The sequence below is a fragment of the Amia ocellicauda genome, chromosome 19, assembly GCF_036373705.1.
Source record: "Amia ocellicauda isolate fAmiCal2 chromosome 19, fAmiCal2.hap1, whole genome shotgun sequence".
Taxonomy (NCBI): Eukaryota; Metazoa; Chordata; class Actinopteri; order Amiiformes; family Amiidae; genus Amia; species Amia ocellicauda.
The window spans coordinates 12,597,982-12,611,343 of record NC_089868.1 but is presented as its reverse complement, the minus strand read 5'-3'; the positions used below and the strand labels follow the sequence as shown (position 1 = coordinate 12,611,343).

At 39.2% G+C, this 13,362-nt stretch overlaps 1 long non-coding RNA gene across 1 annotated transcript; it reads left to right on the top strand.

Annotated features, from left to right (window-relative positions):
* The first annotated feature begins 1,316 nt into the window (after positions 1-1,316).
* LOC136714829 (uncharacterized) lies at positions 1,317-13,151 on the top strand. The gene is made up of 4 exons (XR_010805053.1): positions 1,317-1,431; positions 4,077-4,232; positions 10,080-10,228; positions 11,414-13,151. It is a non-coding gene; the product is annotated as an uncharacterized LOC136714829 (long non-coding RNA).
* The last annotated feature ends 211 nt before the right edge of the window (positions 13,152-13,362 follow it).

The window sequence follows — 13,362 nt, the reverse complement described above, 5'->3', positions numbered from 1 at the left end:
CCTCATCCCTCCCATTGATTGAAAACTGACTTTGCAGCATTAGCTGTTAATGTACAGTTCACCACCTAGTTGCAACCAGTCACTCTGGGTGAAAGTGTCTGCTGTGTGGTTTCTTATAAGCATTTTGGTTTCAGGGTTGGAAAATCTCGGTTTCCTTTAGTTTCTAAAAACAAAATAGTGTGACAGTGGTCTGAGAGGAACTCCAATCCTCACTCACTAAGAGATCTCTTATGATTTGTGAGTCGAGGCCATCGTGTCTCTGGTATAGTGTGTAGTGTGGAGTGCCCAGTATTTTTGGGGCATATGCTAGTCATATTAACTATAACGTATGTTTTAAGTCTTAAATATTCTGAAATGTTGTGAAATGATGTCCATCTACACTGTAAAAAAATTAAAATAAAACTCTAAAAATATGTAATTAACTATATTGTTCCAATGTTAATATATATACGCATTTTAACATATGGTTAAAATCCACTGAATAACCTGGACATTTACTATTAAAAAACAAAATGTATGTAGTTTTACAAATATTATCCATAATTGTTTTTAATGTACAGAACCATTTTGTAGAACTGCCATTCCCCTGAATTGAATTGAAACCTTTAAAAATGTAATCTGACTGCAAAAATACTGTTCTGTTGTAAAGTTATGGTAACAACTTAAACATTTTTTTTTTTAAATTGTATTTTACCTTTGCTTTACGGTAAAGCTATACTTAAACATTACTTTTTATTTTCCTTTGAAGAGTAACTTAACTACTGCCCTTACTATGGAGGGTAACCCGTGCCAAAATTAAAACAGGATGTAAATACATAAATCACGAAATGAATAAAATAATAAAATACGATATTAAATATATAAATATTCGATTTAATTTTTAACTGCATTTATTTATTCATTTCGTATTTATTGATGTATTTCCTATTACATTTATTTATAGTTTAATGTTGGCACGGATTACCCTCCTTAGCCAACTCTCTTTTGTTAACAATAGGTCCGGAGCATACTTTCAGATGTGATATCCATGCGCTACAAGCGAGATCAATAGTAGATGGTTGCTCTGGTATTCTCACAGCACACACACTATTATATATATATATATATATATATATATATTACACACACGCGTATGTGTGCCAGCTATTATATAAGCGAACATTTAAAAAAATTGAATTAAGTAGAAAAAGTAGAATTAACAAAGGAACTACTTTGTGCTTCTGACGCACCACACTCTCAAGCTGCCTACGCCGCTGCTGCCACCCGCTCCTGGACGCCATTTTGTGTCGCTGCGCTTAGGGAGCGCGTGTGTGCAGTCACGTGATTCTGATGACGCGCGAAATTCAGAAGGAGGCCGGGAGTGAAAAGCAAAATGGACGAGATGAAGGACAGTCCGTCCTGTACTAGTTTAGACGCTATTGCGAGAGAAAGGTATGAACAGAAAATCACAACAAATGTTGGGCGTGATCCTTAGGTTATGAAGAGGAGCGATTTTCCACTTGAATTGAAAGACTTGCCTGCTATCGAGGCGGTAGATACAAGCGACTGCCCTGTACTCCAGACATCCGTCTACTCAAGGAAACAAACACACGCATGCACACACATGGAGAGATACAACTTGTGCGTTAGTGGTTGGGTCCACGGTACCAAGGGGCTCCACAATGACTGTCGTTTGGTTTTCGCCGGGTGAGTGGCATTGATTTTTCTGTCCTGTGGATGAACCCAGCAAGACATTCAACGCTGCTGCGCCTCTCGGGGTTGGCGACCCGGTTGTTCACTAGCGTTCAGGTTAGACTTCTGCTCCCCAGTAAGTCCGGTCTGGGAACACTGTTCGGGACCCATTTCTGTTCAGTTTCTTTAGCATATATTTGGTTAAGAATGCATGGTTGTTCTTATTATTATCACAGACTAAATAGAAAAAACTCAACCGGTTTTCTTAGTCAGTCACAATGTTGGCTCCGTCCTCAGAACCGGTGTAGTACCGCGGGGCAGCGGATCAAGGGCCAGGCAAAGACGGGCCGTGGCCACAGGCAAGGAATCCAGGGAACACGGCACTAATCAAGGCCCAGTCAGTAAAGCTCAGCAATGTAGTACAAAACTTCACAGTGGCTGGGAGTGAGTGGAGGGTTTATATGTGGAGCTGAGAACCGGGATGGGAGGTGCAGAGGGTGACTGAACAAGTGCAAGGGTTGCAGGAATGATAATTGAATGATTGAAGAGCTGGCAGAAGTGACTGCTAAGGCAGCGTGATGGCGACATCTAGTGGGGAAAGTGGAAGCGCTGGATGGTAGCCGTGACTGATGCTCTGAATGCGGAAGACACTCCAGGTGAAAGCATGTTGGAAAGCCAGTTAGGTGTGTTGCCACAAAATGTGCCAGAATTGTACTTAAAAACCTGTCTGTTTACAACAGACATTGTAATTTGCACTGAAAAATGACAAGTCAGTTTCAGATATTGAGGTTTCTAGGATTGTGAGTTACAAATGGTAACTATACCATGCATGTTAATTTCCTTAGTGGCTTTTATCCATTACCAGCTTTCACAACTTGTGGGTTTCAAGTAATTTCTTTAAAAAACACTCCAGTTTCAGTTTAAGCCCCCCCCCCTGTTAAGAGCCTGGTTAAGTGATTAGCCATTGCTTAAATTGACTAGATTAAGTGATAGTTTCATAATTAGCTGTGAACAATTGACTAAATCTAGGTGTATTCTTTCTTCTATGAAAAGGCATGGAAAATGTCAGGGAAGAAACTCATACATTGCTGAGTTGTATCCAGTCAGTGTTGCCAAACCTGAGAAATTAAGAATTCAATTCAGTAAACACCGTTATGACCTTGGGTGTAGATACTGCTGAAGATTTGAAATTCATAGAAGAGGAGGATCTGCTCACGGTTCTTAAACCAGTTCCGGCAAGAAAACTGATATCCAGCTGTACTGTGACATGTCAGTATGTCCCCTTTTGTTTTATGTAATTTGACATTTTTGATTGTTGCATTCTAAGTGGAATTGTATATTTCAGCATTCATCCTACAAATTATTTTACCTGCACTGAAAGGAAAGAATAAGTACAGTATGCTTTTAAGACAACAAATGTGTTATCTGCCCTTGCCTAAACCTTTCCTTGTCTGTTTTGCATTTTGTTTTGTGTAATGTCTAAATTAAGCTACTCATCAGTTAGTTGTCCCTCCCCCCCTGATATCAGTGTTTTCTGTTGTGGTTTATAGCCAACATGATTATTCTTGTTGTAATGTTTTAGTATATAACAATGAATTGTTCAAAGACCAATCTGTAAATGCACTTTAGGTTTATTTAAAAGTTTTGAAGTGACTACATGTATCTCCCTGTGTAAATTGTAGTAATCCTACATACGTACAAACATGTATATTTTGTTTATTAATATTTGGCCTATTTCTTAAATTGTAACGGTGACTCTTTGACTCCCTTGTTCATTCAGCTCCACTGACGAAGAGAGATTTATAAAGCTCCTCTTCTTCAAGCAGTACACCACAGAAGTGCAACTATGAAGGACTGTTACACCTATTATTCCCAGGGAAGGGATTTCTTGTGATGCATGCCAGTTGAAACCCAGTTGAGAGATTGACCCTTTCTATTTGAGATGACAGGCATGCTTATTCATTTCAAGGAACTTATGGGGAAACATTTTGAAGACACTCTGACAGAGACATTGTCATCTAAAGGGAAGAGACTTATTGCCTACATTAGAATAATTGGTAATGGAAAAAATAAAAAGGTAACTGAAGTAAACGCACTACTGGAAAATGCTGAAAAAGCAGTGAAAATCAAGTTCCAGAAGTTCCAGGGACAATATTACTTATCCTTGCATACTTTCACAAAGATGACGGGCTGATGTTTCATGAGGCCAGTGACACTTGTTTAGGAGATGAAATACCTTCACCAAGTCTTCCAGTCTCACCTTGCATAATGTTTTGTGTTGAGTTATTTAACATACTGTATCATCTGAGGTGTCATATACTTATTCTGCTGTTCAAAATGTTCCTTAAGAAATGAACATGACCGTTCATGCAGAATATTAATTATTTTTATTCTTATCATCTCAGGAGTCTCTCTGTTGACAGCGACATGCTTCATGCTAAGCATTGACAGGATTGTTGTGAAGGAAAACAGTTTTCACTGTGATGATGGCATCCTACTACATCAATCTTCAACATCAAGTGCCCTGCAGAACTGGCATCAACGCTGGAATTCATACAGAGGTAACTTTGCAAAACAACTATGAAAGATGTAGTTTGTAATTTGTTGGCATTTTAATCAGGGGTGTAGGTTTGAATTCAAATGTGAGGGGGACAAATATTTTTCTGCAGGTAATACCTTTAGGTCAGGAATTTATTTCTAGATATAAAAGGTAATAGTACTATAGGCCTACATTATTATAACATGTATAAAATAGCCCAAAAGTAAATGTAAGATATCAATATGTTTGTGTATATTTAAAAACCAGGTTCATATGCTACATTCAGTAATTTTGATACATTACTAAATCAAAGTACAATAACTTACTTTTGATGACCTTTATTCAAATACTTTCTTTAAAATAATTATAAAAATGAATATACAACTTTATCAACTTTATCAACTTTTCTTTCCTTCTCTTCATTTTCTTACATCCTAACATTTTTCTTTATTAATTGAAAGCTCCAAACGCCAGTTTTCTTCGTTCATTTGTAGAGACAAACTGCTGGCAAATAGTTTTTCTGTCCAATCCATCCAACTTGTCCTGATGGACATGACAGACTGCTGCATGGTTTAAGTGGCTTTGCTTCATTGTACTTCGGAGCCAGGACTTAAGCCTTCTTAAAGCACTGAAACTCCTCTCTGCTTCAGAGGAAGCAGGGACAACCAAAAGAAGTCTAACAAGTGCTTCTACTGGGCTGAAAAGACCACGGACCTCAGGCAGCTGGTCTCTGAGGATAGTTGCAGCTTCAGTACTTGTGCTATACTGGTGGTGAATTTGTAACATGGACAACTGCACATCAATCAATCTCTTGTTCAGCTCTGGGTACTGGTCCACCACAGTATTAACCTCTCCTGAGAGGAGAATCCTTGCAAGTTTGTCAAGCTCTTATAGGCAGGCCTGATTGAAGCGCTCATTCAGCTGCACATCCACAGTATCAAGCATCTTATAAAACTCAGCCTGGTAGTATTCCTGAGAAGATGTGGGAGAATAAGAAGCAGCATTTCCAGTGAAGTGCTTAGATGGATTCCAGATGTGAGGCATCTGAATTGATTGTAAATTGAACTTTCCAATCATCTCTGTTGCTCTGTCATATATCTGTTTAAATGTATCCTCTGACCTCTTTGCCTGTAATGTGTTCTTCACACACTCAACTGCAGCACGCATTCCAGCCACTGCAGCTGTTCTCTTCTGTAAGCTGCTATTCAGGCACTCCAACTCCTCTGTGACCATAGAGGCTAAAAGGAGTCCCAGGACTGTGGTCCCTTTCTCAAAGTTCTCAAGAAGCCCTCTTGCTGTTGCTGTGTCTGAGCCATCAGATGTAGCGATCTGCTCCAAGCTGAACTCTACAGACTAAGGCTTATTACTGAGTGGATTGCTAATTTCCCCAATTGCCTATACAGACTTGTGTATTCACTCTGGGCAATACATGTCAGAGGTGATGATGTGCAGGCAGCCTGTGTGACAAGATTTATACAGTGAAGGCCACAATGGACATGCAGAGCAAGTGGCTGCTTTTCTCTTAGTATGGTTGGTGTTCCATCATATGTTTGTCCACGCAGACTTGAGATGGGCAAGTTAAGGTGCAGCAGGACATCCATAGCAACTTTTGCCAGGTTGTCTCCAGATATAATCCAACAAATGCTTTATGGGGGATCAGGTCATGATCCACACAACGGACACAGAATAACTCCTGTTGAGTTCCATCTGTTATAATCGAGTATTGCTACAGTGGTAGATTGAGGACTGTACTGGCAATATCTTTGACAATGCAGTTGGCCAATAAACACAGGATTTCATTCTGAACTTTTGTGCTTGAATAATCATGGCACTGTGTTGTCAACCATGTAGCAAGAACTGGGTCATCCTCAGATCTCATTTTCAGTGTTTGGTATAGATTTCCATCCTTGTCCTCATGGCCCCTGAGAGCTAAACTCTGTCTAATTAAAAGTTGCACAGTACCCACTATTTTTGAGAGGCATGATCTTGCTCTCTCTTGCTGGAGAGCTCTAACTGTGGACAGTTGGGTATCAACTGGACTTGTTTGATGACTGTGTATTCATGGCAACCTTGTGTGACTGGTGCTTGAATGTAAAGCAAATGTTTCTATTGCTCTTTTCCAGTTTCTGAATCAAGAGTTTACAAATGCAGCATCAGAGTTTTTTGCAAGTGGTGATTTCTGGCTTTTGAAAGCTTTTGTGGAATAGAAGCATAACACTCCATTCACACTAGGACTGTAGTGGAGCCACTGGAATTCTTTGAACCACCTCTCTTGAAAACAAAGAAGCAATCCCCGGTGATCATCCATGGCGAGGAGGTGGACATTGTAGACCAGTACAAATATCTTGGCACCATCTTCAATAGTACTCCGCTACCAGAAAAACTCTGCTACTGGAGAAAACACCATCAGCACCCCCCCTCCGCTCTCACAGGAGAAAACACATCGGCATCCCCCCCACACACACCCCGGAAATATTCTGCCTAGGGCCCCTACAGACTCTAGAATCTCTCTGTCCATGCTTCCCAATTCTAAATATTTAAAAGTATGAATAAATGTGTTTTAAACATTTCCTTGCGCTGTGTATTTGTATGAAATAATATGACCAGAATAAGTAATAATGCCCACTTATTAACGTAACAATTAATATAATAACTGCATGCAGCACCCGCTCCTACCCCACTGAGGTTGAAGACATTTTGGTGTAACTATAATGAAACGAAAGAAAAGCCTGTTGTTGTGGTGGAAAATGAACCAGTATCGACTACCTGTCCTTGCAAGATTGGCTGAAGTGCGTCTTTCTGTACCACCCTACAAAGTGAATGTATTTTCAGTGTTGATGGCGTCTATGGCAGAGTTGACTTGTGTGTTTTAACCACTAACTTGCTCACAAATCAGCTCTAGTACAGTTTTTGCAGTGGTCTAGTGTTTTTTGCAGGAAAGTGCCAGAAAGGCTGGTTTACACGCGTGAGAATAACACTTAAAACACTTCCATCCCGGAATCCATGGCTGTCATGTGACAACGTGTTCAAATTAAACCAGTAGATGTGCCTTGCAGCTTTAAAACTTTGTATTAGTGTTTTAATGGTAGGATTACAACACGATGTAAAGTATCTTAACGGTACACAGCAGACCCACAGGATAGAAAACAATGATCATAGAAAAAAAAAAAGCTTTGCCATTATTAACATAAAATACAACATTGCTAACAATGAAATGTCCATCAGCATCTTACTTTACCTTGAAATCTTACACTTTTATAATGCGGTCATTTAAGGATATATAAGATTAATACTGTTTATATTTGGAATGGGCATGGTTTGTAATTTTTCCTAATTTTTACATCAGTTACTCGAGTGTTTGGGTGTGATCCTTCCTTCTGCTGGTTTTTGTTCCAAACGAGGTCTTAATTACTTAATTGAATGGTATATTGCTTTTTTAGGTCAATTAAGGATTCAATTAAGCAATTAAAACCTCGGTTGGAACAAAAACCAGTAGGGCAGGGGGTACTCCAGGACCGGTTTGAAAACCACTGGACTACAGTGACCTCATTCATGAAGACAGCTTAATTTTGTTTGTGGATTTGTATAAAGCCTTTGTCACAGAAGCATGAGTTTGTTTAAAACACTGCAAGTTTTGGGGTTTTAAGTATTTAGGAGGCTTTTGATAGTATCAAAATAGATTTCTTCTGTATGTGGATTATTGTTAAATGTTAAAGAATTTGAATGATTTGCCTTAGAAGATTGTGAGTTAAGCAACATCTGTGACTGAAGAGCCAGTATGCTTTATATAAACTGTATAATGTTTTATATGAATAATAGTATGCAGACTGAGCAAATTTCAATAAGGTACATTTGTTATAATTTCCTGTCAATGATATAATGATCACATAGTGGAGAGAGAGTCCACAGCTGTTTGTTAAAAGTCTGTTAATTGGTTCCCCAGATTGGCAGGAAGTGTTTTAGTTAATGATTGGTTGACAGTTGCTAATGATGACCGTGGGATCGGACCTCTCCCAGTACATCAAGGGAAGCCATCTGGTTTCTGCATCCCTCAACTTCCACCAGGAAGACAACCTCTTTGCAAAGGTCCACGACCTGACCTTGGGGCAACGCTTCTTGGAAGCATGTGACTGACCCTGCCCACAGAACCATGCGTCATGCATTGTATAAAAGGCTGTTAAATTGTGTTGTTCAGAGAGACTCTGCTGAGGTGGAGAGCTTCCAGGCCGGGCATGTTAAATAAATACTGTATCCTCTGTGCTTCAAGACATAAATTCTTTACTGGGCTTTTCAGTGACATTCCTATTAAAAGGTGATTACACATTTTAATTCCAAGATATGTTAAGATCTGGAAGAAAGAAGTAGTCTGAACTTCATGCCCATTATAGAAAAAAATAATAATTGTAATTCTTGGTTTGTGATATATATAGCATGAGGGGGGTTCCTGTCATGTCTACATTTCACCACCAGAGGTCTTAGTTTTCCCCAGTGTTATGTCTCCCCTGTCTCTTTCATTCCTCTTCACCTCATTATTGAATTATTGCCCCTTGTTCCCCAATCCATTAGCACACCTGTTCCTCATTTCCTTGCTTCACCTGCTTCCTGTATATATACCCCTTTGTTCTCTGTGAAGTCTTGCCTTCTCTAGGAGTTTGCTTTTCTGAATGTTTAGTTCTGTAGAGCGCTCTGTGTTTTGATCATCGCTCTTTGGATTACCTAGTTAGTGTTGTTTGTCTGATCCCATGACCTACACTGTACTGTTCACCGGCCCTTGACCTCCTGCTAGCCTGATCTGCCTTGTCGCTGCGCACCTGGGTTCACTAACCCATCACGAACAAGGGATTTATCTGTATCAGACCGTGTTCTATTATGGAAGAATGAAGGAATATCTAGATCAGTTATGTATTCACTAGATTTATCTTTCGGAAGGTTGGTGATATTGAATTCTTATGTAATTTTGATGTGAATAAAATCCCTGTTAAACTTGCTACTGTTCATAAACGGGTACAATTGACTTGGAAATGAATATATAAACATAATTATTAAATTAAAATATAATTATTTAATTACTCAGAATTCTTCAATGCATTTAAAAATCCAGTTAATTTGCAATAGTTTTTGTTGCAATTCCCAGAGGGACTTTATTACTGTTAAGATTATATAAGGAGGTTTGCCAGCTAGAGACTGTTGTTCAGACATCATCCTTATTGCTGGAGGACGTGGATATTTTAAATAGGAAATGTGACATTAAACAAACTAGGAAATGATGTATTTCTATTCCCCCTGCAACATTTTACTGGAATGCAATTTTTAAAAATATAAACTGATTTAGTTTTTTTAAGATTTCTGTTAGGTATCATCTCGCCAATGAAGTTAAAGAAGTTTCTTCCAAAACAATTCATAGGATTTATCCTGTTATAAGATGTTTTAGCAAAATTTCAAGTAGAAATGGTTGAAAAGACCTGAAGTGGCCCACAATGCTGTTACCGGTGTTTGTGGACGGACAGGATAGAGGGGTGTGCTGTAAATGTTGGGCTCAGGTCAAACAATATAATGGCAAATGTAATTAATTAACTCAGTCTCTTCCAATCAAGACTATTCCTAGAATGGATGCTCTAACTATAGTATGAGTATTTCTTTCTTTTACATGTCCTGGACCCACAACAAGGGAGCAGGAACAGACTACTCTTGCTTATTATGCGATCAATGGGTACAAGCCATTTCTGGACGCCTTTTGTCTGATTTGTATGTGTTGTCTGTTGTCTGTCCTAGGAACTGTCCTATATTAGAGATTACACAATCAACACTAAATATGCATAATGTTTCTTTGTAACTTCTGTTTTGAATGTTTATTGTTTTTGCGTATCAGATTCTGTGCAATGGTTGCAATCACGATTGTCAAACCTGAACTGATACCATCGAGTGCAGCCCATGCAGACTGTCAGGAGCCACAAGCAAGACGTGTGTACGGACGGGGATATGCAGAACGGATAGCATGACCTTCAGCTTCGGGACTCTGTGAGTTAGCAAAGGCAACAAGCAGCACAATAGTGGCAATTTAAACATACTGACAAAACAAGCAGGTCAGCCAATAATGGGGAGCAAGCATGTAAGAATGCCTATGAGGATTTAAAAACTTGCAACTAACAGAGATCCTTAAAAGCTTTTTAAAATAGGTGAATTTTAAGACATTTCTGGAAGCTTCAGCTGCGAGGCATGTCTACAGAAAGCTCTGTCACCTGACATGTTTTGAGGTTACAACGGGGCTGCTGAAGAAATCAGGAGCTTTTACATCATTTAGAAATATGTAAAAAATTAAATAATAAAGATTTCACTCAGACTACCCTCACCATAAAGACACAAATGCAGAGAGCATGTTTCAGTGTGTTTATTTGAAGTTGCAAATCTTTGTAAGTAATGTAAGTCTCCTTTTTGTTGTTTATCTGTGCTTACCCATTTCCTAGGAGAATTCTAGCTACATCAGTAGGCACCATTCATCCCCAGCTCCTCCGCGATAGCTTGTTATATATTGTCTGTCTATATTTATTTGGTTTGTTGTACAGTTATTTGCGGTTAGACACGCAGATAAGCTTTTCCACCAATCCAGGTCTTCCTCTCGTGTTTCATTGGTCATGTCACTTTTAGTGCACGTAAAATATAAGAAAGTTTACAAATGAGAGGAGGCCATTCAACCCATCTAATCAATCAATCGATAGAATCAAACTAATTTCACCGTCGTATGACAATCATGGACTGACTGTGCAAGGTGGAATAGGGAATATGCACACGCTCTTTTCAGCCTGCCAGACAGCCCCCAGGGTAAATAAGTGCCACACTCCCTCAGGGAAGGAGATGGGCTCCCCACTGCAGTCTCACACCCCAGCAGTAGAGATCAGAGGACAGCACTCACAGCCAGGCTGCTCCCGATGTCAGAGCATAAGTTTGAGGCACTTTTGCTTTTTTGCAGTCAATGGCAGGGCTGTGGTCAGAGATAATGACCTGCAGGAAGAGCACTGATCTGAAAAATGAAATTGGTGTGAAGGACAGAACTTAAGAACAAACCCCCCATTTGTGTCTGATCTTTTTCAAATGAAACAAATCAGTGGCTGATGGAAGACCAGTGGGGTCAATGTGTTTGACTCCTCACGGGCTGTGTTTAATAACTGTGGCCCCTGTGTCTCCCCATCTGTGTCTCTCCTGCAGCAGCGGAGCTGCACTTGTCTCCTCAGAGGCCTCCCCCCACCGGGCTCTGGACCTCCTCCTTCAGAGCTCCGTCCAGGACTGCCTGCACCGTTATTTCAAGGTCAGTCTCAGGGATGGCTGCTGCTGCTGGAGGAGGCTGTATTTTTAAGATTTTTTTCATGATAAAAATTTCTCACCTCAGCAGTGCGGAGTGTGTTGTGTAGATGAGTGGAAAAAATGAATTAATGAAACTCTGAGGCTCTGACACACCAAAATGTGAATAAAGCTCAAGGGGGTGTGGACTGTCTACAGGCCCTGAATGTATTCACTAGAAAGGCTTTTTCCAATGTTAAAATAGATTTTGCATTTATTTTTGAAGATCTGTCTCTTGCAGCTTTCAACCTGTATTTATCATAAAATGTCCTCTTTTAAATGCCATTCCCTGGAAACCCACAAACCACATGACCTCAGAATTATTCCTAAATCTACATGGCCACAAAGCCTGATATGACAGTCACTCATACAGTCCTTACAAACTGCTTACTGGACATTAAGACATGGATGCAACACAACTCTTATCTTTTTCTAGACTTGTAGCACCCTGGGTGTGAGAAGAGCACATTATCAATAAAATGCATTAAAATATCCACCGACAATTAGTGATGTGACACTCGAAGCAGGCTTCACGAAGCAGTATCGACACTTCTGGTTTAAACAAGCATGTCTCTCTGTACTTCCCAATATAGTCTTTGCCCTCTGTTATATAAACCATCACTTTCCCAGGTGCACAATATCTGTCATAAACAAAATGTAGGCGATACTCTATATCAGCATCACTTGGATCATCACACAACCACATCCCTAAATATATGAACAGGAAATACATGTAACTGTTGACTATATCTAGGCTATATGAAATGTAGACTATGCTTATAGTTAATTGCATTTATTTGGCGTGGCTACTTAACATACGACATTAATCAGGTAAATGTGACTGCCTACTCTAAATTCATCATCTAGTCTTGAGTCTTTATATTGATCACAGAGAAACTATTACATAATGTTACTTATACCTTGCTGACAAAGCAGGTTTAATGACCGAATATTTGTGGACATGATGACGATGGGTTCATTTGTATATTGCCTGGCTGATGTCCGAGGACTATTGTCTTTCCAGTCACTCGATACAGTCGCAATACCATGTATTGAGCAGCTGATGTCACTATGGAGAGCATGTGTCCAGTGCTTCGAAGCAGTGCACGCATGGTAACGCTTTATTTGAACACCCCTCTATGTAGCCTACATAAAGGCTACATAACACAGCCATAATACATTCATAACCAGCCATAACCATTTTCCAACTGACATAACAGGCACATAAGTATTCACAACACTGATTGTAGCATTCCCTATGAAATGTTTGACATAACCATGCATGCCACATGTCATAAAATGATTCGTCCTGATTTTGGGGGTAAAGCGTCATAATGCAGGTATAAATACATACAAGACATAATGTTATAACACTCTGCTATGAAACATGGGACATAACATCTTGCCATAGGACACCAAAGAAAATTGTAGATTTCAATTGAAGAAAATGTATGCACAGCTTGGTACATATTGTTCTCATCATAATTAATATTGTGTTCTGTTCATTGTGGACCTAAATGGATTATTGATGTACATCTGTATCTTATTGTTTGATCATGTCACTGTTTTCTTATTTTAAAATAAATATATACCTTTGTAGCTCAAATGAAGGACCATGTCAATCTTTTACTTGCTGCTCTTTTTTGTGCTGCTTAAATGGAAGTAAGCTACTCATTTCAGTATGTAGATTAAGTATATTCAATAAACCAGGACATTAACATGTATTATAACACTGGTATAAGGTGCTGCAAGAGTTATAACACTCACATTACATTGCTATGAAGGATTTTGTGCAATTCAAATAAAGTGACATAAAT